Source organism: Bos grunniens, chromosome 23 (genome assembly GCF_055505025.1).
Source record: "Bos grunniens cultivar Pamir isolate PY7600 chromosome 23, Bosgru_T2T1.0, whole genome shotgun sequence".
Taxonomy (NCBI): domain Eukaryota; kingdom Metazoa; phylum Chordata; class Mammalia; order Artiodactyla; family Bovidae; genus Bos; species Bos grunniens.
Window position 1 is genome coordinate 32,604,061 of NC_141187.1, and position 24,018 is coordinate 32,628,078.

Genomic DNA, 24,018 nt, shown 5'->3' on the forward strand with positions numbered 1-24,018 from the left:
TGAGTTTGCAATTCAATTTTATTTTATGTTTATAACTTATCAAGATATTAATACACTCACAGTGATTTGCTGTAACAAAAACTGCAATAACAATGCAGGAAACAAATTGTTAACTTAAAGCTATATAGTCATACAGAGAAGAAGTACAACAGAGTAGATAAAAAAACGACCATATTACAATACAATGTATTTTTGTGGAGTGGGGGAATGAAAATAAAGTTCAAATACAAAAGAGAGGATATAAAATGTCAAATGTTAAAGAAAATTTATTTTTTTTTAATAGACGATAGTCCATTAACCAAATATTCACTACGGTATTTAGATTTGTTTAGAAGAGTGATGGTACACATTTTTAAAATGCCACAAATTACAATGTACTGGGAATCACATTCTTTACAACTATTTGAACTTATGATTTGAAATTTTTAGATACTGATCTAAAAATGTACAAGGGGTACATAATTTTTCAAAGGGGTATGCTTTCAAATTTTGAAGGCTACTACTCTAGAGCAGGAATTCTTAACATGTGATGTCACACAGTGGCTATAAACACAGATTTAGGAGTTAGTCTTACTAGTTGTGTGACATTGGGCAAGTGACTGAAATTCAGCTCAGTCTACTTACCTATAAAATGGGGACAGTAAAAATACCCTATCTATAAAGTTGTCAAACTTCAGTAGACGCTAGAATCACCTGGAGGGTTTGTTAAAACACAGACTGTGGGCCCTGTTCCCAGAGATTCTGCCTGAGGAGGTCTGGGGTCAGGCCTCCGAACCTGCATTTCTAACAAATTTCCAGGTGAGACTAATGCTGCTTGCTCCTTTCATCTATCTCATAAAGTCATTCACTGTATGGATTAAAAATGTTAGTACATAAAGCAATTATCCTTCAATTAAAAAATAAATAAATTTTAAAAATATATATGTGCTTAAAAAAAAAGTTAGTACATAAAAATTCTTAGAAGTCCACTGGCCCAAAGCAGGTACTAACACACATTAGCCATATCATCAGTTAGAATTTGATTCACTGCAAAAGAAAATTTTACTGCAGTGGATTAAACAAAAAGGAGTTTGCATATATCATTTAACAAGAGGTGCTGAGGTCAATCATCCAGGGCTGGCACCACTGGTCAAGAATGCCATGAAGTTCCCAGGCTCCTTCTGTCTTCTTTGCTCAATTGTCTTTGCTCAGTGGCTTTCATTACCATAGATTGAGAATAGCTGCTGTTCCTCCAGGAGTCTTGTCTGAATTCCAGATAGGAAGAGAGAAGAGAAAAGGAGCAGAGGGTAGAATTGATGGAGCATGCCAGCCAAGTCACAGACCCTCCCTTTCATAATTTATTTTTTAGAGAAGTCACTTGCTTTTAAAAAATGTTTCCAGAAGTTCCCAACATGTGGTGAATGGAGCTAATAAAATTAATCAACATTTAGTAAAACAGACTCAACAGTACTAGCCACACTTCAAGTGTTCAACAGCCACAGGTAGCCAGTGACTACCATGGTGGACAACACAGATGTAGGACATTTCCACCATTATGCAAAGTTCTATTGAATGACATTAGACTACAAGATGCACCTCTAAGTCTCCTACAAGATCTATAAAGCTCTTTCTCTCCAGACTTACCTGCTGTTGCTATACACTTTAGCAAAGGTCAGCAGGCTATTTCTCAGGCCTGCATTTGTTTACAATTCTGCTACCCGGGATTGTACTCTCTCTCCACCTCGTCCATCTAGAAAACAAGAATCCTTCTTTATACACACATATTCAAAAAGCCAGAAGAACTGAACATGATGCAGGAAGTATTTCTGAGCATACCTTCTCTTTTATCTACCATTACTACAAAAAATAGCAGATCCAAGAGATTATTCAGTCTTTTAAAAAATCACACAAAAAACAGCTTGATTGAAAAATGGGAAAGGAACTTGAACAAACATTTCTCCAAAAAAGATATATTAATGGTAATAAGCACAGGAAAAGATGCGTGATGACACTAATCATTAAGCATATGCAAATCAAACCTACAGCGGTACCACCTCACATCTATATTGGCTACTATCAAAAAACTCAGAAAATAACAAGTGTTGGCAAGAAGAAGGAGAAATTGGAATTCTTGCATATTGTTGGTGGAACTGTAAAATGGGGCAATTGCTATGGAAAACAGTATGGAAGTTTCTCAAAAAATTAAAAGTACAATTACATGATCCAGCCATTCCACTTCTGGATATACACTCCCAAAGAACTTAAAGCAGGGTGTTGTGGAAATATTTGTCCAATCATATGCAATACCAGCATTATTCACAATCGCCAAAAGCTGAATGCAATCCAAGTGCCTATCAATGAATAAATGGATATACAAAACGTGGCATTGGCATGCAATGGAAGAATATTCAGCCTTGAAAAGAAATTCTGACACATGCCACAACCTGGCTGAAACCTGCAGGCTAATATATCTTCAAACATCTCTGATTTTTAAACTACAAAATGATCTTGGTTTTTTTTTTTTTTAATTGAAGAAAAATCTGCTTAAACATAGAAAAAAAAAATACTGCTGAGTGCCTCAGATTAAATAGGATAAAATGAGAACTCGCTCTACTCATTCCTTGTATTATCCAAGTGTTGGACTCAGTACCCTGCTGATAAATTTCCTTCTGAGAATCTCTCTACACAAATTAAGTGCCAGTTAGGCCTCACGGCTTCGACTAGACAGTGTTAGAAGAATGGTTTCTGCCCAGAAGAACAAAGAGTCAGATGCACTTCTTGGATCGGACAGTAGCCCAGTGGTTATTTCCACCCACTGCACACTGGCAATACCTGGGAAATTTAAAAGCCCTCCAAGTGGTTCTAAGGTGAGAGCAGGCTGGCTGTGGAGATGTACTGATATTTTCTGATGACTAACGCCCCCAACCCCTAACCACTACACATCTCATATTTACTTGATGCCCAGAATCATCAAACAGTGCGCCTGACACAGTCGCAACATTTCTGTCTTCCGGGTAACGGTTCTCCACTAGGTATCATTATCTAGAGCACGTGATCTCTCCAGCACCTGTAGCTCAAGCGCTTGAATCTCTCCCTGCATGTGTCCGCCCCTCACAAGCACACCCAGAAACCATGACTCGCTACCTATTACGGTCCACAAGGCAAGGCCGCTTCCGGATGGACTTTGCTGATGGGGAGCGTCCACGCCTATGCCATCTGCTCTCGCGCCAGATACGCTTCTGCTTAATCTTCGATTAGGTTCAGCTCCCAAACCCGCGGGGGTTGTATTGGGGTCCGGGGATAAAGCGCCGAAACTTACTTGCCTTCATCCTTGCCCGCTGACACCTCCTGATTTTTTGCAAACTGCTGCTTCTGGGCAAGAATATGCGCCACGGGGAACAGCTCTAATCCAGACTTCGGAGTCTGGACATTTACCAAAGTCCTGCCTTTGTCAGAACAGAGGCTGCGAAGCCTGATCCTTCTCTGTCTGCCTGGAAGGTCCAGGCAGTCTTGCTTGGGCACGAGATTCAGGGCGTTTGTTCCGGAAATCGCGGAGGCCTGCTGCCAGGAAAACAAGAACGTGAACACTTACTCCTCTGGGGTTGAATAGAGAGACAGGATGGTTTACTTTCACTGGCCTTGTTTCCAGGTCCCCTCTAGGAACCTGGGAGGTTTCTGCGTCTCTGTGGTTATTTCTACAGCTTCTTGTCCCTTTACTCTGTTCTAGGCCCTGCCTTCTAAATGGGTTGGGAAAGTTTGACAGAGAAATCGTTTGGGAAAGCTTCAAAAGTATATATGCAAAAAAAGAACAGTACGATGAATTCGATGTATCTGTCTCACACCTTCTATCAACTCATGGCAATGTTATTAACCTATAACCCAGCCCTCATTACTTCAGACACATTGCTTGAATCTCAGACCCGTGTCACTGATAAATTTAACACAACCCCGACTAAGATGAGTTAGACACTTGCCTCAGGCACAAAATTTAGGAGACTTCCAAAAAGCTTTGCAATAGAGACAATAACATTTGAAAGTATTTTTAAAGTAAAAATTAATGCAAAAAACTATAATGAATACAATATCAATATTTTAAATAGAGAATCAGTATTACTGATTCTTTCCTTCTGCCCAGCTCCTATATGACTGACAAAAGGCTGAAACTTAAGTATCTCTAAGAATGAGGATGCTTTTGAAAAACATAATCACAATATTATTATCACATCTAAAAAAAATACCAAAAATAAGATCATCAAGTATCCAACCATTGTTCAGACTTTACCAGTTTTATATATTTTATAAATATATTATATAACATATATTATACAATCATATGTGAGTTACAAGGAGGGCTGGAGTGAGAATTCTCAGGCACCTTTTATCTAAGGTGTGTAAGTTATCAAGACCTTGGACATAGATCACTTGAAGCATTATGTCATCATCAAAGGTTTGGCAACAAACTTCCAACAGGCCTGGTCCAGGAAAGTTGTCTTGAGAAATCTGATATATGGGTATGAAGTTTATGTGAATGAAAGAGTAGAACAGTAGGAAAGAGGTATAAATGTGAAAGTCTCTCAGATAGTGGTAATGGTAGGTAAGGGGGTACTAGAATGGAGTGCTGAGGAAGAAAGAAAATCAAGGAATGTGGACAGGAATAGAAATACAAAAGGAGAAACAAAGATCATAATCGGTGGCATGGGTAAAGAGGAAAGATTATTATGGCTGTGGGATAGCACAGGAAAGAAAAAAGAAGAATATGGTATTTATCAATCAGAAAGATGAGTAAAACGATCACAGTGCATGAAGGAGTAGAAACTGTAGACTGATCTATGGTGGGTAAATCTCACCATGCGAACGCTAACTAAAAAGTTAGAAGTCATTTACAGTGTTCCCAATGTTAAGGCCTTCTCTTATATTCCATCAATTGCCTAAACTCCTTTAAATTTTACTTTACTTCAAATACAGATCATTGTCTTTTTAAACCACATTATTTTGGCCTTTGTTTCCTGCTGTATAGATTTACCATAACTGCACCAGACAATGTTGTTAACTAATCAGGGATCTTAGTTGCAGAAGATAGAATCCACACAAATAAGGTAAAATTAAAAGGGATTTCTTAGGCATTCACAGAGTTTCTTGGAGACCAGAATCAAGTATAGATTACACTACACTGCCAGAAGCACTCAACCATGAAAATGCTTCCGTAGAAATCTTACTGCTGCCACTTCTGGTTCCACAAAATCCTAGACAGTAGCTGCACATAAACCAAAATACCTGCAACAACCTTGCATATGTGAAAGGACTTCAAGCTAAAATCAAACCAGAGGATATGAAATGAAAGGTCACATATGCACCCTCTGAAGAATGGTAGGTAAGAGCTAGGAGACTTATTTCCCCTAAAATGCCTAATTTACAGAAGACAGAGACTTATCTCCTAATCAATGAGTAGCCCTTAATCTGACTGGACTTGCCCTTCTTTGCATTCTTGATCATAAATACAACCACCTCAAAAACCTCAATAGACCTACCTTGCTATATATTATGAGTTTCCTGAATTGTAATTCCTTTGCTATTCCTGAATAAACTCTATTTTTTGGTAATTTGAACTTGTCTCAGTTTACCTCTTTATTTATGTTGACATATGTCAGAAGAGCTATTCAGTCTTTATCTCACAATATTCATTTCTCCCAGTCTTACACTGCAAAGTCAAGTGGGCCTTAGGAAGCATCATTATGAACAAAGCTAGTGGAGGTGATGGAATTCCAGTGGAGCTATTTCAAATCCTAAAAGATGATGCTGTGAAAGTGCTGCACTCAATATGCCAGCAAATGTGGAAAACTCAACAGTGGCTACAGGACTGGAAAAGGTCAGTTTTCATTCCAATCCCAAAGAAAGGCAATGCCAAAGAATGTGCAAACTGCCTTACAATTGCACTCATCTCGTACGTTAGCAAGTAATGCTCAAAATTCTCCAAGCCAGGCTTCAATAGTATGTGAACCATGAACTTCCAGATGTTCAAGTTGCATTTAGAAAAAGCAGAGGAACCAGAGATCAAATTGCCAACATCCACTGGATCATCGAAAAAGCAAGAGAATTCCAGAAAAACATCTACTTCTGCTTCATTGACAAAGCCTTTGGCTGTGTGCATCACAGCAAACTGTGGAAAATTCTTCAAGAGATGGGAATACCAGACCACCTTACCTGCCTCCTGAGAAATCTATATGCAGGTCAAGAAGCAACAGAACTGTACATGGAACAACAGACTGGTTCCAAATAGGAAAAGGAATATGTCAAGTCTGTATATTGTCACCAACCCTGCTTATTTAAGTTCTATGCAGAGTACATCATGAGAAATGCTGGACTGGATAAAGCACAAGCTGGAATCAAGATTGCCAGAAGAAATATCAATAACCTCAGATATGCAGATGACACCACTCTTCTGGCAGAAAATGAAGAGGAACTAAAGAGCCTCTTGAGGAAAGTGAAAGAGGAGAGTGAAATAGTTGACTTAAAACTCAACATTCAGAAAACTAAGATCATGGCATCTGGTCCCATCACTTCATGGCAAATAGATGGGGAAACAATGGAAACACTGACAGACTTTATTTCTGAGGGCTCCAAAATCACTGCAGATGGTGACTACAGCCATGAAATTAAAAGATACTTGTTCCTCGGAAGAAAAGCTATGACCAACCTAGACAGCATATTAAAAAGCAGAGACATTACTTTGCCAACAAAGGTCTGTCTAGTCAAAGCTTTGGTTTTTCCAGTAGTCATGTATGGATGTGAGAGTTGGAGTATAAAGAAAGCTGAGTGCCAAAAAATTGATGCTTTTAAAGTGTGGTGTTGGAGAAGACTCTTAAGAGTCCCTTGGACAGCAAGGAGATCCAAGCAGTCCATCCTAAAGGAGATGAGTCTTGAATATTCATTGGAAGGACTGATGCTGAAGCTGAAACTCCAATATTTTGGCCACCTGATGCAAAGAACTGACTTCTTGGAAAAGACTCTGATGCTGGAAAAGATTGAAGGCAGGAAGAGAAGGGGACGATAGAGGATGAGATGGCTGGATGGCATCACCGACTCGATGGACATGAGTTTGAGTAAACTCCGGGAGTTGGTGATGGACAGGGAAGCCTGGAGTGCTGCAGTCCACGGGCTCGCAAAGAGCCGGGACACGACTGAACTGAACTGAGTCTTACACAAGCACATCTGCTCAGCAAAAGCTATGTGACACAGGAAATCCTAGTGACAAGGAGATCTGAGAACTGGAGATTTTACTGCTGCAGGTTTAGTGTACAGGAGGCACATTGCAACAGGTTTGCAGAGGTGTAGAGTGAGCAATCTTTACTATTGGTCATGGTTGCTACCTGGTATCCATTTCACCCTTTTTCCTTCTTAAAAAACTGATATTGTTCCAATATCCATCATTCATAAATTGAAGAACTCAGGAGACTCTACCCCCATTTTAAGTTCCAGGGCAATTTATGAGTAGTTTAAGATGAATTTGTAAATACTATACCTTTATAGGGAGAAGGCAATGGCACCCCACTCCAGTACTCTTGCCTGGAAAATCCCATGGATGGAGGAGCTTGGTAGGCTGCAGTCCATGGGATCGCTAAGAGTCGGACACGACTGACTTCACTTTCACTTTTCACTTTCAAGCAATGGGGAAGGAAATGGCAACCCACTCCAGTGTTCTTGCCTGGAGAATCCCAGGGACGGGGGAGGTTGGTGGGCTGCCGTCTATGGGGTCACACAGAGTTGGACACGACTGAAGCGACTTAGCATGCACGCATGTATGCCTTTATAGATGATTGATTTACAAATTTAGGTTTAAACAAATAAGCAAAAGCATTCCCCTGCTGGCTGTTATAAGTTCAGAGGTAGGCAGGCAAGCTAAATTGTCATAATCACACTTTAATGATTGAGAGGAGAGGTTATGCTTTTCCTTTGTGTTAAGAGCAAAGAACATTTTGCCCAAAGTGCTTCAGGCTGCAATATTAAAGATAGCTGTAAGATTAGGCAGCCTAAGCGTAATACTGACAAACTGGTTAAACTTGGTTCTATTCTTGTTTCACACTGTTGGCCATCCCAGTCAGACTTAAAAGTGGCCCGTACGGGGATCGAACCCGCGACCTTGGCGTTATTAGCACCACGCTCTAACCAACTGAGCTAACCGGCCCTCATACAAACTACTACTCTTCGTTAATGGTTTAATTGCATTGACCTTCTAGAATTTCTTTATCACAAATGGGAATATCAGTCCTATATATAGTGGGTCTGCTTCTGTTAAAGGGAAACAAAAGAAAAAAGTCTATCAAGGTCAAGAATGAACCTTACCTTTCAGAACATACCTTCTTGGAACCAATGCAAATGCATTTTGTAATGCAAACTCTTCTGTAACAAGTACAAAAACCATTTTTAATGAAAATGGCAAATTGGAACATTTGATAGTAAGGACTTTGATATATTTGCATCTTGGAGACCACAGTAAAAGATGGTAAGAGAAGGGAAAAGAGTCTTTCTACCTACAGACTTTTGGGGAATGAGAAGAATAGGTGCTTGGAAGAAATACCAGCAGTATTTTTAAAGACAAATTGAATTAAAATAATTCATCCATCCAAACACGCACTCATCCATCCCTGAGCAAAAATTAAAAGCTTCCTTCCAAGAGCAAATAATGGAAATGTAATGCTAGTGATAAATGAAAGGTATATAACCTTAATAATGAGCTAGAAAAAAACTCAATGTGAAAAAGCTCTACATGAACCCAGGGAATAGTAATGAATAAAGCTTTCCATGAACAAATGAGGAACTAGGTCTGAGGTGGAAAAAAAATGAGCTGATGCTTAGGACAGGTAGAAAAAAATATACATTGAATTTGGGAATGAATGTGGTGTTGTGAGAGTAAAATGGACCTGCTTTTTAACGTTGCTATGCAATACTTCAGTTCTAGTTTTTCAGTACTTTCTATTTAGACATCACAGGTGTAAATAAAATCTTACTTAGCCATGATTATGAACCAAAGACTATTTATGTCTTTTAAATGAATTAACATATTTAAACATAACTAATTTATGAGGTGACTGTTACAATCATTCTCGTTTTACAAATAACCGAGGACAGAGTTTAGAGTCAGCATTCTGATCATTTAACCTTAGAGAACTTCCTTTTCATTGTCACTAAACTGCTCCTTAAAATCGGTATTTATCTTTTTTTTAGTGGATGGCCATATTCTGAGGACCCTCCTATTCAAAAAACCAACTTTATAGCATCTTGATTTATATCCCAGGATATTAATTGCTTCAATTTTCAATTAATATTAATCTCACCACTAATATTGAATATGGAACATGGATCTGAAAACTCCTATCCCAGGTAAGGAAAACTCTGAGCATCAGCCACGTTTACTGTATTATTATGGCAGGGCAATTCTTTCTAGCAATTTTACTGTATTATGTAGTGATTCACTTCCTTTTCTTGGTTCCCCAATACGGAAAGGAGATATATTGAGAGCAAACACCCTAGAGACATTGATTTTTTTTTTCTCCCTCTCTCTTTTTCCTCTGATTTTTTTTTCTCTCCAAGAAACAGTTTCCTTATGGAAAACAAAACAAAATGAAATAAAGAAAGGCCCTCTGTTGTACCTTTTAGCTGCCAGGTCTCTGCTATCGTTCTGTTTTGTTAATTGGAGTGGGATCTGTTCACTCCGCCTAAGCAGGTTCTAGAACCCGCTAGCAAGAAAATTTGCAGACTCTCCTTCTCTGCAAAGAAGCTCCAATGCCAAATATAGAACTCTTAGGCTAGCACAGGTTTCCATTTTAGAGGACAAAAATCGAGGTCAACCTTGGCCCGTACGGGGATCGAACCCGCGACCTTGGCGTTATTAGCACCACGCTCTAACCAACTGAGCTAACCGGCCAGGACGACACCCTTGCCCTTCAAATTACAAACGACACTTAAACAGCATGGTTTTGCAGTTTACTGTGGGAAGCGTAAGTTGCTTCCATTCTTCTTCTCGTCTTTCTTCATTGGCCTAGAAAATGGATGAAAAAGCTTCTCATTCTGCCTCAAGAAAGTGTCCTTCTTCCGGAAAAACTTAAAGCTCTCTCAAACTTTGGATTCTGACCCGAGAAGATTCAGGCCAACGTCCCCAGGCAGGGCTTCCTGAGACCGCGACGGGTGCATCACGGAACTGACCACGAAGCCTCCAGAGGCCTCGAAGGACTCGGCTCCGGCGCGCAAGACCCAGATTCCTCTCTACTCTTGGAGATCTTTAAGCTTTCCTCGGAAGCCTCGGGTCCCATGAACCTGAACCCTGTCGCCGCCTGGCCTCTGGGTGGTTTTGCCCGCCCCGCCACCCGGAATCCGCAGCTGTGAGCCCCAGGTATCGGGCTCCGAGCACGGGAATGTATGTGAGTCTTGGTGTTGCAGTGTTGGTCATCAAACACGTGGTGGCGCCCGACGGACCGGCTGCGGTCAGCGGGAGCGAAAGAAACTTGGGGATGGGAGAAGTGGAGACCCGGATTGGGCAACTCTGTGAAGAGGCGGGAAACCCCCTTTGAGCGGCTAAACTGCGAGGTGAACCCTGAGGGCAGGGATCAACCCAGGGAAAGGCCGGCAGAGGAGCTAATTCCCTATTCGCCCTCTGCTCTTTTCTGGATTCTACTTCTTTCCTCCTTTCCAACACGACTGTTCCTGTTAAGGATAGTAGTGTTTTTAGAAGTTAACTGTGTTCATGGGGTTCTCAAGGCAAGAATACTGAAGTGATTTGCCATTTCCTTCTCCAATGGACTGAAATCAGATTGATTAAATTCTTTGCAGCCGAAAATGGAGACCCTGTATGCTGCTGCTAAGTCGCTTCAGTCGTGTCAGACTCTGTGCGACCCCATAGACGGCAGCCCACCAGGCTCCCCCCGTCCCTGGAATTCTCCAGGCAAGAACACTGGAGTGGGTTGCCATTGCCTTTTCCAGGAGACGCTCTATACAGTCAGCTAAAACAAGACAGGCAGCTGACTGTGGCTCAGATCATGAACTCCTTATTGCAAAATTTAGACTTAAATTGAAGAAAGTAGGGAAAATCACTAGACCATTCAGGTATGACCTAAATCGAATCCCTTACGATTATACAGTGAAAGTGACAAATAGATTCAAGAGATTAGATCTGATAGAGAACCTGAAGAACTATGGAGGGAGGTTCACTACATTGGATAGGAGGCAGTGATCAAGACCATCCGCAAGAAAAAGAAATGCAAAAAGGCAAAATGGTTGTCTGAGAAGATCTTATGAATAGCTGAGAACAGAAGAGAAGCTAAAGGCAAAGGAGAAAAGGAAAGATATACCTATTTGAATGCAAAGTTCCAAAAAATAGCAAGGAGAGATAAGAAAGCCTCCCTCAGTGATCAGTGCAGAGAAATAAAGGAAAACAATAGAATGGGAAAGACTAGAGATCTTTTCAAGAAAATTAGAGATACTAAGGGAACATTTCATGCAAAGATAGGCACAATAAAGGACAAAAATTGTATGGACCTAACAGGAGCTGAGGATAGTAAGAAGAGGTGGCAAGAATACACAGAAGAACTATACAAAAAAGATCTTCAAGACCCAGATGACCTCGATGGTGTGATCACTCACCTAGAGCCAGACATCCTGTAATGCAAGGTCAAATGGCCTTAAGAAGCATCATTATGAACAAAGCTAATGGAAGTGATGGAATTCCAGTTGAGCTGTTTCAAATCCTAAAAGATGATGCTGTGAAAGTGCTGCACTCAATATGCCAACAAATTTGGAAAACTCAGCAGTGGTCACAGGACTGGGAAAGGTCAGTTTTCATTCGAATCCCAAAGAAAGGCAATGCCAAAGAATGTTCAAACTATTGCACAATTGCACTCATCTCACATGCTAACAAAGTAATGCTCAAAATTCTCCAAGCCAGGCTTCAAAAAATTCTCCAAGCCAGGCTTTCAGTACATGAATCCTGAACTTCCCGATATTCAAGCTGGATTTAGAAAAGGCAGAGGAACCAGAGATCAAATTGCCAACATCTGCTGGATCATTGAAAAAGCTAGAGAATTCCAGAAAAACATCTACTTCTGCTTCATTGACTATGCCGAAGCCTTTGACTGTGTGGATCACAACAAACTGTGGAAAATTCTTCAAGAGGTGTGAATACCAGACCACCTTACCTGCCTCCTGTGAAATCTGTATGCAAGTCAAGAAGCAACAGTTAGAACCAGACATGGAACAACAGACTGGTTCCAAATAGGGAAAGGAGTATGTCAATGATGTATATTGTCACCCTACTTATTTAACTTATATGCAGAGTACATCATGTGAAATGCTGGACTGGATGAAGCACAAGCTGGAATCAAGATTGCCAGAAGAAATATCAATAACCTCATACATGCGGATGACACCACCCTTATGGCAGAAAATGAAGAGGAACTAAAGAGCCTCTTGATGAAAGTGAAAGAGGAGAGTGAAAAGGTTGGCTTAAAACTCAACGTTCAAAAAAATAAGATCATGGTATCCTGTCCCATCACTTCATGGCAAATAGATGGGGAAACAATGGAAACAGTGAGGGACTTTATTTGGGGGGCTCCAAAATCACTGCAGATGGTGACTGCAGCCATGAAATCGAAAGATGCTTGCTACTTGGAAGAAAAGCTATGACCAACCTAGACAGCATATTAAAAAGCAGAGACATTACTTGGCCCACAAAGGTCTGTCTAGTCAAAGCTATGGTTTTCCAGTAGTCATGTGTGGATATGAGAGTTGGACTATAAAGAATGCTGAGTACTGGAGAACTGATGCTTTTGAAGTGTGGTGTTGGAGAAGACTCTTGAGAGTCCCTTGGACAGCAAGGAGGTCAAACCAGTCAATCCTAAAAGAAATTAGTCCTGAATATTCATTGGAAGGACTGATGCTGAAGTTGAAACTCCAATATTTTGGCCACATGATGCAAACTACTGACTCACTGGGAAAATCTTTCTCTGATGCTGGGAAAGATTGAAGGCAGGAGGAGAAGGGGACAACAGAGGATGAGATGGTTGGACGCTCCAGGAGTTGGTGATGGACAGGGAAGCCTGGGGTGCTGCACTCCGTGGGGTCGCAAAGAGTCAGACTGGACTGAGGGACTGAACTGAATTGACCTGTTTGCATATGTATTTATGTATATTACATAGTTTCTTTTGGATAGGCACTGCTAGTAAATAAAGTTTTAAATACAATACTTGGTATTCACTTTTTTTTTTTCCTGGAAATGGGAATCATACTCTTTGGTTGGCTGAATCTGCCATTTTTTTCTTGCTTTCCATTTCACTAAAATTTTGCTTTTAATATCATACATATAAATTATTCTTCTGGCCCTTCAGCACCTTTCACTAACTTTGTACATCTTTTAATCAACTTGTACATGTCTTCATTTGTTTTGTTCTTTGGTGAAAATTCTGAAAGTTTGTATAGCAGAATGTTATTAGTAGTACCTGACATTCTGGTTCTACTCAGGTACTTGGTATGTTTAAGTGGTTTTTGAGAACCTGGGCCCTATTCAGACTTAGATGGTAGACTGTAGTCGCTTGCTTTGTGTTAAAGGTCAGTTTCCTGGGAAATAAACATTGCAATGGAGATAGAGATGCCAAAGCAGTGACCCAGGGGAGGCTGCAAGGCCGGCTGCAGGGCCAGAGCTTGCCTCGTCCTCCACCCCTAGCCCCCACCCCCCACCCCTACCCCACCGCCTCTGCTGATTCATAGCAGCTCCAGCTGGCAGCAGCCTTTTCTGGGGATGGCTGCTGCTGAAATTCCTCAGAGATAACCAATTGCTTCTCCTTGAGCCTGGTGTAAGATGGTGTTAGAGTCTTATTGGGACCACTCTTAGAATCGACCGCAATAAGAGGGTGAAGGAAACAGGATTAGGAAGAGGCAAAAGTTGAACTTGATGTTGTAAAAGAAGCCTCAGTTCAGCTTACCAGGATATCTGAACCTGAAATGGCCCTTTAGTGATATTCTGAATTGAGGCTGGATTTGAGCTACACTCAAGGGTTGGTGTACTCTTGAGCAAGGTTTCCCTCTTGTCTGTTGCCGATAGCGCAGAGTAACCCAGCCGTAAGCCATTAGAAGTCAACATTCCTGAAGTGGAGAAATAAGTGCCACCATTCTGGAGGGTGATTTGACAGGTGCATCACACCACTGTTCTTTCAGAAATCTTGTGTCAAATACATACTTTTGACCAGTATCTTTGATCAGTAACCCCTCCTTCAACACACTAATATAGAAGAGAGCAGGTGTGGCTAAAATAATATGATGGCTAATAGAAGATCATTTCATTTTTTCTTTTAGGCTTCAACAAAGGTCTCTGACACACACTCCCCCACCCCTAACACTTCATACAACCCCCCAGCCCCCACCCCCGACACACACACCCGTTGCCAGAGTTTATAGTCTAGTTGAATCCAGTGATGTCCACTCTGAAACAATTTCTCATGAGAAGATAGTCATCTTAATCTAGTACCTGTATTTATTCTTCCAAAAGAACATTTTTCTTTGGTTTTGACTGACATAAGTTTGCTTCCCCTCCTGCCTCCCCGCCCCCTACCCCCCCACCCCCCCCCCCACCCCCGCTTTTATCACCTGGCAAACCAGTTTCTAAATTCATTATAGCGAAGAGACATATGAAATTAAGTTCAAATAGAGTATAACTAAAAACTTTGTTAAGCTGGGCTCCGTGGCTTAGCTGGTTAAAGCGCCTGTCTAGTAAACAGGAGATCCTGGGTTCGAATCCCAGCGGGGCCTGTCAGAGTCTTACTCTGGTTCTGATTTTTGCGAAAACTCAGAAAATATTTTTCTCTAAGTGAGTAGAAACTAACTTGAATTGACACTGGATGAATATCCTAATACTCAGAACTTAAGCTTTGCTTGGGAAAAATGGGGTACTTTGTAGAAGAGGACAGAGGTAAAAGGGTAAAGAATACCCCGAGAAGCATTCCCAAATCATAGATCAGAAGTAATTTAAGGACTCTCTGATTGTTTGTCTGAATCATGATATTAGCAGTGAATAGGTAATCTAGCCTAGCAGAGGTTTGCCCTTTTGTCTAACTATTGGAATCAAGTGAAGGAGATTCAACAGCTTTAAATACATGCTCTTTCAGATATCCTTTAGATTTGTCTGATTACTGGAGAGCTTTAATTATTTTTTTGCAACCTCAGATACACTTGGAGTAGGGTTGGCACTCAAGTTTTTTTTTTTGTTTGTTTAATAGACTATTAAATAGCTAATGGCTTTTCTAATTTCAAGGTAATATGTAGAAGTATTAGTACCAATACTTTAAGGAACAATGGATAGGGTAGGAAGACCTATGGTCAGAAGTGATTAGTTTAAATCCTCTGTCATTGAACCTTTTCTTGCTACTCACCACTTCTAGGAAGCCTTCAATTTTCCTTTGCATGTCTGCTCTTAGCCTCATCCTAAAGAAGGTAAGGGGGAAAAAAGAGAAAGGGCTAAAAAAAAAAAAAAAAAAAAAACACCTAATGTAAATGTTGAATTGAGTACTGTAATAGCTGTTTCTACTTTTCAAGTGATTCTGTACTCTAGGTCATCACTGAAGTTTTTGAAAAGAGACAAATGGTTAGTGACAAAGAAGAGTAGTTAGTGACAAAGCATATAAAGCATCTAGCATGAGTTTAGAGACAAATGAAGTCACACTTTTTTCTAGACAGATTTTTACATAAAAGTTCTGATAAAGACATTAAATCCTAAAAACAAAGATGTTTCTGCTTACCTACTGTTTCTTTTGACATTCTAAGATATATCTTAAAATAATTAGGCTCTACAAATGTCCACTTCCCCATACTTAGTAATGTGCACAAAATTCTACAGGCAATGATTGCACCTTAAGTACCTTCTTGCTTCTCATTGTCATGGCCTAACAGATTAATTACTCCTTTGTTGAGCATCTGGGAATGCAAATGTGTCAAAAGACTGACATTTTAAAGAATCTCTTAAAATGGAGTTGAATCTAATCAGTGAAATCCTGTACCTCTAGAAGTGTTCAGTACTTAATAGGTCTAAATGATAAAAGGTTGTTATTCTATAAAACAGTTTTAAACAAGTCATGGACATTCTCAATTGTGTCTTTGTTAAAGGGACTTCTCCTTAGTTGAACTACTCTTTCTTTCTTGACCTACCGTATTCTTCATTCAAACTTCCTTCTCCATTAAATGTTCTCTGGCTTGGGATGCTCAAATGGACAGCTCCTCTTTTGTGCTCTGAGGGTACAACTGACATTGTCTTAAGCCAGCTGTGTGGGTCTTTCTTCTTCATATCCAGGTATACACTTCCCATCTTGGACACTGGATAAAGTTTGGTGAACAAATTCAAATGGAATGTCCCTTGAAAAGGTGGAAAAGTAAGGCATGGTGATGAGAGAAAATGTTAGGGAAAGAGGAGTCTCTGGAGCTGACCCTTCCTTGGCTGCCTGCCTGGAGCTGATCTTTCAAAATATCTATGTCTGAAAGAGGTCTCTGCCTAATTTCAAATTCACATTTCCATTGCCACCAGGATTTCACATGAGTACCACTGGCACCATACACCATAAACTCAACTGATCATTATTTCCACTGGAAATCTATTATTAAACTTGACTCTTCCTGCTGCCTTACCCCACCAAATTACAACAGTCTTCCTGATTTACATTTAACATATGTGAGGTGTTTTTCTCTCTGTTCATCTACTTGGTTCTTATTTGGACCTTCTTCACTACAATCTCTAACAGCCTCTTCCTGTTCTCCCTGTCTTCAAGACTGGCCATCTGAAGTCATTCTCAACCCAGAAGACATATATCTCTGGCTGAAAATACAAAACATCATTTCCTCCCTAAGATTTCCCAGTCTTAAACCTTTCTTCTTTTTCTAATATATGCATTTAAACCTATATATTTTCTTCTAAGCACTACTTTAGTTGCGTGTTGTATTTTCATTCTTTCAATTCAAAGTATTTTCTAGTTTCCATTGTACTTATATTTTACTTAGAAGTATACTTCTCTGGAGAAGGCAATGGCACCCCACTCCAGTACTCTTGCCTGGAAAATCCCATGGATGGCGGAGCCTGGTAGGCTGCAGTCCATGGGGTGGCTAAGAGTCGGACACGACTGAGTGACTTCACTTTCACTTTTCCCTTTCACACACTGGAGAAGGAAATGGCGGCCCACTCCAGTGTTCTTGCCTAGAGAATCCCAGGGGCGGGGGAGCCTGGTGGGCTTCCGTCTATGGGATCACACAGAGTCGGACACGACTGAAGCGACTTAGCAGCAGCAGTAGCAGCATACTGCTCAAGTTTCCCAGTATTAGAATTTTTTTAGTTATCATTTTGTTATTGACCTCAAGTTTAATTCTGTTATTGTCAGAAAACATTTTTTTAAATTGTTTGAATCCTTTTAAATTTATTAAGACTTGTTTTGGGGCCCTTTTTGTTTTGGTGTAGGTTTAATGTGCACTTGAAAATAATGAGAATTCTGCAGTAGTTGGATGTTCTGTGTGATAAATGTCAACTAGATCAAGTTGAATAGTTACTACTATGGCTCATGTCCTCAATTCCTACTTATTTCCCCTTTTCTGTAAGTTTCTCATCAGCTACTAAAAGTGATCTTTAAAATCACCAACCATAGCTCTGCTTATTGTGGTTCTTGTTTTAGTTTTCTCAGTTTGGCTTCATATAAGAATTGACGTGTCTTCTTGCTGAGTTGATCACTTTATCATTATGAAATGTTCTTTATCTCTGGTCTTACTTTTTACTTTGATGTCTCCTCTATTTGTCAACCAAGTTTCTAATGGTTGATGTTTGCATAGTTCCCCGACACTTTATTTTCAACCTGTTGTCTTATTTTTCAAGTATATTTCTTGTAAGCAGGACACAAAAGGCTCTTGTTTTCTTTATTTTACTATTTAGCCAGCCCATTTATGCCTTTTAATTATTTATTCCATTTACATTAAAAGCAATTATATATATCTGGGTTTAAGTTGACATCATTATTTGTTTTCCACTTATCCTACTTGTTCTTGGTTCCTCCTTTTCTACCTTCCTTTGAATTAATATTTCTTATTCCATTTAATCTTTATTTAACCTAAGATGTAGTATCATTTCCCTCCAGCTGCTTTTAAGATGTTTTAAATCTTTGTTTTACAAGAATATCAACATAATTTGGCTAGTTATAGTTTTCTTTATGTTTATTCAGATTGTTATTTGCTGAGCTTATTCAATGAATGAGTTGTCACATGTTTTCCCCCACTGAGCTATAAGTACCCTTAAGTTTAGAGCATTTTAATGTATGTAAATCACACTTAAAAAATTACACTTACACCTTAAGTGTAAATATAGATGACATCTACACTCCAAGAATTAAAGATTAGTCTCCACTCCCTCTCTCATCAGATTCAAATTGAAATATACCTTCCCCAGTTTGGGAGGCACATCCATCTTGCCTTTGATCTGGCCCATATATAACCATTTAGTCTTATTTCTTTCCATGTCTTGCTTCAAATGCTTGGATTCCCACCCCCTCCACCCCGAAGATTATTCCTATTTCGTTCACTTCCCAACAACAAAAAAATTCCCTTATTAACCTCTAACCATCATACTTCTTTTCATCTATTAAGTCTTAGATTTGGTGTCATTTTCTCTTGGAAGCCTTCAAGGGCATTCCAATTTTTTGGCCGTTCAAGCAGGTTTTTCTGAACATTATGGTAGATATGTTTGGTAAACACATTTCTACTTGTATTTGTTATTGATTTAAAAAAAAAAAAAACGAAGAAAGAAAAATGGAAACATTTCAAAGACCTAGAACAAGAAAGAATATTTACCTCTACCTATTCGCCCCTCAGGGAGAAGGCAATGGCACCCCACTCCAGTACTGTTGCCCGGATAATCCCATGGATGGAGGAGCCTGGTGGGCTGCAGTCCATGGGGTCGCTAAGAGTCAGACACGACTGAGTGACTTCACTTTCACTTTCCACTTTCATGTATTGGAGAAGGAAATGGCAACCCACTCCAGTGTTCTTGCCTGGAGAATCCCATGGACAGGGAAGCCTGGTAGGCTGCAGTCCATGGGGTCGCAGAGTCGGACACGACTGAAGCGACTTGGCAGCAGCAGCAGCATTCGCCCGTCATGTCTGGTTTCCGTAGTGTAGTGGTTATCACGTTCGCCTAACACGCGAAAGGTCCCCGGTTCGAAACCGGGCGGGAACAGGCGTCAGCTGGGGATCGTTTTCCATTTCCACAGAAGACCTCTGTACGTTGTTTTTGCGGTACCAGACTTCAAAAATATACCACATTTGCCCTTCTCTTGAGGCCGAGGGGTTTAAAACGAAAAGCTGTCCGGACGCCCTCTGCTCTGAAGCCCGGGTTTCCCCTTTCCCACCCGCTCTTTCCCCTCCTGCACTCGGCGTTCTCCTGCTGGAAGGACCGAGGGGCCAGCCTGGGGTCAACCGGAGGAGACCCCTGATGCACCAGGCCTGCGCCGTGTGTCTGTCTTGGACGAACAGGTTTTCTGCAAAGTGACTTTCTCCTGACCTTCAGAGAGACAAAAGTGCTTCACCTCGAAACCAGACAGCGATCTCACAACTGTTCAGTTATTATTACTCCTATTAGTACCATCCAGTAGTTCCAAAGCTCATCAGGCATAGATTGGGAAAAAAGAGTTGTGGGGAGCAATTGGGGTTGGGGAATGGATAAGAGGAGATTCCTGTCCTCAAAAACTCCCCGGGTATCTGTGCTGGAGCAAGAAGGCTCTTACCTGCATTTTGGGGAGCGCCCTTCCCCTCTGTTCCCACCACCCCAGAAAGATCCTCTGGGACTGTTTCTCCGTGGGGCTAGATTTTAGGCTATTCAACCGCAGTGGAACAAGCCAGACCCGCCCCCACCTCCCCCCCGCTCACCCCCCAGCTCTCACCCCCAGTCCGCCCAGGCCCAGGGCGGACTCCCGGCCTTGGCTGTTGCGGAGAGCCTCCTCTTCAGCGGAATCAAACTCTACGTTCTCCTAAAACTCAGCATCTGGCATCCAGCTCCGCCCTAAGTGGGAGGCCAGCAGGCGGAAACGGCCTCGGATGAAAGGAAGGATCTTGAGCATTCCTGAAATCAGTTACGTGCCAGCAGTTTGGGGATTTCCCGGAAATAAGAAAGGGTTGAAAAGTTTGGCGGCTTGTTTGTGTGTATTTCATGATGTATTTTGCTAAAAGTCACTTTAGAGGGATGGTTTTTCTTTTGGAATGGGCCTAACACAAGAAATAGCATGCTTTCACTTGATCCACCTTCAGGGAAATGACACTGTCTCCAGGTGTTCAGCTCAGTTAACGACCGCGCCTGCATTCAGAGACCACATGGGGGCGACAGAGACTGGGCTCTCCGGATGGGAAGCTAGGGCCCAGAATTTGCCCCCAATAGTCCAACCAGTAGACTAAGAGGATTCTTTCTGATGTGAATTCATTCAGATTTATTGGTGGAATTTAACTGACTTTTTTCCTTAGAGGTTAAGTCACACCAGATCGCATATTCTGGATACTTTGACTAGATAAAGGCAAAAGGAAACAGAAACGAGATGAAGCTTTCTTGGAGCAGGGCTGTGGCAGTTGGAGGGGTGAAAAGTTTTTCACATCTAAACACATTTTGAAGGTAGAACAAGACAATTTCCTCACATCCACGGAATGAAAGAAAATTTGAAGTAAAGAATATTGCCAAGATTTTTTTTTCCTGCCTAAATACCTGAAAAGTTGAAATTGTCACTAAGTGAAATACGCAAGCTTGGGGTTGGAGAAGGTCTTCTTGGGGACACTCAGAAACCGGTGGTCCTCTCTTCTTTCAACCTTGCAGGGAAACGATAAATACTGGTTTTTAGTCCAATGAGTAAAACTGGTCTTGCTGAGCTGTGATGGCCGAGTGGTTAAGGCGTTGGACTCGAAATCCAATGGGGTTTCCCCGCGCAGGTTCAAGTCCTGCTCACAGCGTTCTCGTTTTCGGTGTATCCTTGACTCTTGAAACTTCCAAATAATTTGCTGCCGTCCCACGCAGCATGCATTACAGAAAAATCTCTTGAAAGGCAGTTCTGAAAATTTTAAAGAGAGTGGGCGCCAGCCAGCTTAGAGTTTCAGAGTTCCCTTTCATAGTCTGAGCCTCTGTGAGCATCCAGAGCCCAGCCTACCCACTGTCTACAAGAGGCTTGGATCACGCTCAAACATACTGGCTTCGTTGAGATGGTTTGTTAAGTCTGTAAGAGTGATGACAGTAGCAAAGTGAACAGAGGAGACGTTGGGAAATAGTTTCTCTTTGTGATTTGTGATTATAGAGAGCTGCAGCTACTTTAAATCATTCCCAGGCAACCATCTTCAGTGTTTGTCCTGATATCAGCGGCTGCAGGTGAGAGCCATAAAAATGGAAGATAATACTCCACGGCATTTGCCACGCTCTCTTTAAGAGAAAGCCTTTTATACAAAGGAGGAAATTGAGGCACAGAGAGAATATATTTTAAATTCTCACTTTGTTTTGAATTTCAAAACCATACAAAGTCTTGTCTCCTTCTCAACGTACTAAACCACTCTTTAAAAGCACTGTTGCATTTTCAGCTGTTTTGCCTACTTTGAACAGCTAAGTACATTTTTAAGCCAATTTTATTCTGTTTTTTGAGTTTGTTAAATGAGATTCTTAAAATGTATACTTCTATTGAATCCTTGTCTCCTTATAGGATTTTGAGGGCAGATGAACATTCTGTAGGAAAGAACGGTGTGTGTGGGTGTTGTGGGGCGGGGGGCGGGGGTGCGGAATGAAGACCTCAAAACTAGCACTAATATACGCTGGGTAAGACAGGATTTGAAGTGGAATAAGAAATAGATAACTGAGTCCACAGAGATTTCATACTAAGCAGCAAACAAGTAAACAAGTTGTCAATGCATAGTCAGCAAGTAAGTGAAGACTCCTCATTGTTTTCAAAGAAAGCATTTTCTGTAAATACATGTTATGGAACCAAATCAGAAAAGAAAGCATGCTTTCCCGAAGTCAATTTAGTCTCTGGTTTTAACCCCTTACTAGATTTTAAAAAATTAATCATGTCTTTGGTTGGCATGAACTGCGGATACTGATGAAAACATGAACGTGAAGCGCACTTAACCAGCGAGGGCCAGTGGCGCAATGGATAACGCGTCTGACTACGGATCAGAAGATTCTAGGTTCGACTCCTGGCTGGCTCGTTAGGCTGACTTTTTTCCCTTCTAGGTACTCTTTTCTAAAGGATACTGAAACAAGTTTTTAAAGTCCTTCGAATATATTTTCGTGGAACTGATCCTTCATTTTCCGTCCGTTGAGTCTGAAAGAGACTTCAAGAATCATCAAAGGACCCATCCAGAAAGCTTTTCTTCCTACTTTTCATCGCTTCTTGAACTTGAGAAAAGTGACTGAAAAAGACCATCGGAAGGGAGGTTTTTACATCAACGAAACTTTAAAGAAAAACGAAGAGAAAAAAATGTCCCTACCAGTATCTTCTGCATCAGTATTTTTTTTCCAACTGGGAAGAGTCCTGACTCTGAAGACCATCCTGCAAAGCTCTTTCCTCGCATGCTGCTGCTGCTGCTAAGTCGCTTCAGTCGTGTCCGACTCTGTGCGACCCCATAGACGGCAGCCCACGAGGCTCCCCCGTCCCTGGGATTCTCCAGGCAAGAACACTGGAGTGGGTTGCCATTTCCTTCTCCAATGCATGAAAATGAAAAGTGAAAGTGAAGTCGCTCAGTCGTGTCCGACCCTCAGCAACCCCATGGACTGCAGCCTACCAGGCTTCTCCGTCCATGGGATTTTCTAGGCAAGAGTACTGGAGTGGGGTGCCATTCCTCGCATAGCTACTGGCAAAAAGAGACATCTCCTATGGAAATGCTGAGTCAAGAAGTGTGGTAGAGACGCGATGAGGAAGGTTTTTTACCTCAGGATGGGTACGGTCGTTGTGAGCCCGGATAGCTCAGTCGGTAGAGCATCAGACTTTTAATCTGAGGGTCCAGGGTTCAAGTCCCTGTTCGGGCGTCTGCGTTTTGCTTCCCAGGTGCCACTAGTGGTACAGAACCTAACTGCCAACACAGGAGACATCGGAGACGAGGGTTCCACCCCTGGGTCGGGAAGACTCCCTGGAAGAAGGCCTCCAGTATTCTTGCCTGGATAATCCCAAGGACAGAGGAGCCAGAGGGCCAGAGTCCATAGGGTCGCAGAGTCTGACACTACCGAAGCGGCTTAGCACACACACCCTTGAGGTCCAGTGGTTTCTTTTCATCCCTGGTATCTACCCCACCAGCCGGAAACGTCAATCTTACGGACATACGCAGGAGCTGGGAAACTGGACCTCAAGTGGACAGAAAAACCAAGAGGAATCTCCCCACTATTTTTTAAAAGAAGATGAGTGTGTAAGGAAGGCGTGGAAAGGCAGCGTTGGAGCGGCATCTCCAAAGAGAACAGACTTGCCTCTTTCTCTGCGTTGAGGCAGAACAGAGAGGCTGGGGGAGATCACTGCCAAGTGAGGGGGAATTCCTCAAACTATACCAAAAGAGGATCTTCATAGGTGGCTAGATTTCTGAATGTGTAACTTGTATCCTCGCTCTGCACCGTAGGTAAAGTTCACCGCCACGAGGGAAAAGTTTAAGCTTGTGGACCTCGGATTATAATAACCGTGGGTTGTAAAGGTCCACCCAGCGGGTATCCTAAGTCCAAAATCAAACCAGGAATGGCCCGTACGGGGATCGAACCCGCGACCTTGGCGTTATTAGCACCACGCTCTAACCAACTGAGCTAACCGGCCACCACAGGAGTGTCTCTCTTTTATGAAAGTAAATTGGTTTACATTTTTCTTTTAGTCTAAAAAATTATAAAAAATAATGTTTTTATCCCTCTTCCTCAGACCACATTCATAGATTTTAATGAGGAATCTATACTATTTCAATTCTTCGTATTTGGACTAGAAAATCCACGGATAAATTTTCGTGCAGAAATTGAGCATAGATTATTTGTAGAAAAAGCACTGTAAT

General features: G+C 41.4%; 1 long non-coding RNA gene and 8 other non-coding genes across 10 annotated transcripts; 5 read left to right on the forward strand and 4 right to left on the reverse strand.

Moving 5' to 3' along the window:
- On the reverse strand, window positions 1–3,637 carry LOC147347400 (uncharacterized). Of its 2 annotated transcripts, none has more exons than XR_015152272.1 (3): window positions 3,299–3,637; window positions 1,624–1,729; window positions 1–1,244 (listed from the first exon to the last, which is right to left on the reverse strand). It is a non-coding gene; the product is annotated as an uncharacterized LOC147347400 (long non-coding RNA). The 2 variants fall into 2 exon arrangements; XR_015152273.1 differs by having other exon boundaries at window positions 3,303–3,626.
- A 4,450-nt stretch (window positions 3,638–8,087) lies between these two features.
- TRNAI-AAU (transfer RNA isoleucine (anticodon AAU)) lies at window positions 8,088–8,161 on the reverse strand. Its single transcript has one exon. It is a non-coding gene; the product is annotated as a tRNA-Ile (tRNA).
- Window positions 8,162–9,827: 1,666 nt separating this feature from the next.
- On the reverse strand, window positions 9,828–9,901 carry TRNAI-AAU (transfer RNA isoleucine (anticodon AAU)). The gene has a single exon. It is a non-coding gene; the product is annotated as a tRNA-Ile (tRNA).
- Window positions 9,902–14,695: 4,794 nt separating this feature from the next.
- TRNAT-AGU (transfer RNA threonine (anticodon AGU)) lies at window positions 14,696–14,769 on the forward strand. Its single transcript has one exon. It is a non-coding gene; the product is annotated as a tRNA-Thr (tRNA).
- Window positions 14,770–19,143: 4,374 nt separating this feature from the next.
- On the forward strand, window positions 19,144–19,216 carry TRNAV-AAC (transfer RNA valine (anticodon AAC)). The gene has a single exon. It is a non-coding gene; the product is annotated as a tRNA-Val (tRNA).
- Window positions 19,217–20,888: 1,672 nt separating this feature from the next.
- Window positions 20,889–20,970, forward strand: TRNAS-CGA (transfer RNA serine (anticodon CGA)). Its single transcript has one exon. It is a non-coding gene; the product is annotated as a tRNA-Ser (tRNA).
- A 1,163-nt stretch (window positions 20,971–22,133) lies between these two features.
- Window positions 22,134–22,206, forward strand: TRNAR-ACG (transfer RNA arginine (anticodon ACG)). The gene has a single exon. It is a non-coding gene; the product is annotated as a tRNA-Arg (tRNA).
- A 747-nt stretch (window positions 22,207–22,953) lies between these two features.
- On the forward strand, window positions 22,954–23,026 carry TRNAK-UUU (transfer RNA lysine (anticodon UUU)). The gene has a single exon. It is a non-coding gene; the product is annotated as a tRNA-Lys (tRNA).
- Window positions 23,027–23,718: 692 nt separating this feature from the next.
- On the reverse strand, window positions 23,719–23,792 carry TRNAI-AAU (transfer RNA isoleucine (anticodon AAU)). The gene has a single exon. It is a non-coding gene; the product is annotated as a tRNA-Ile (tRNA).
- Between the last annotated feature and the right edge of the window lie 226 nt (window positions 23,793–24,018).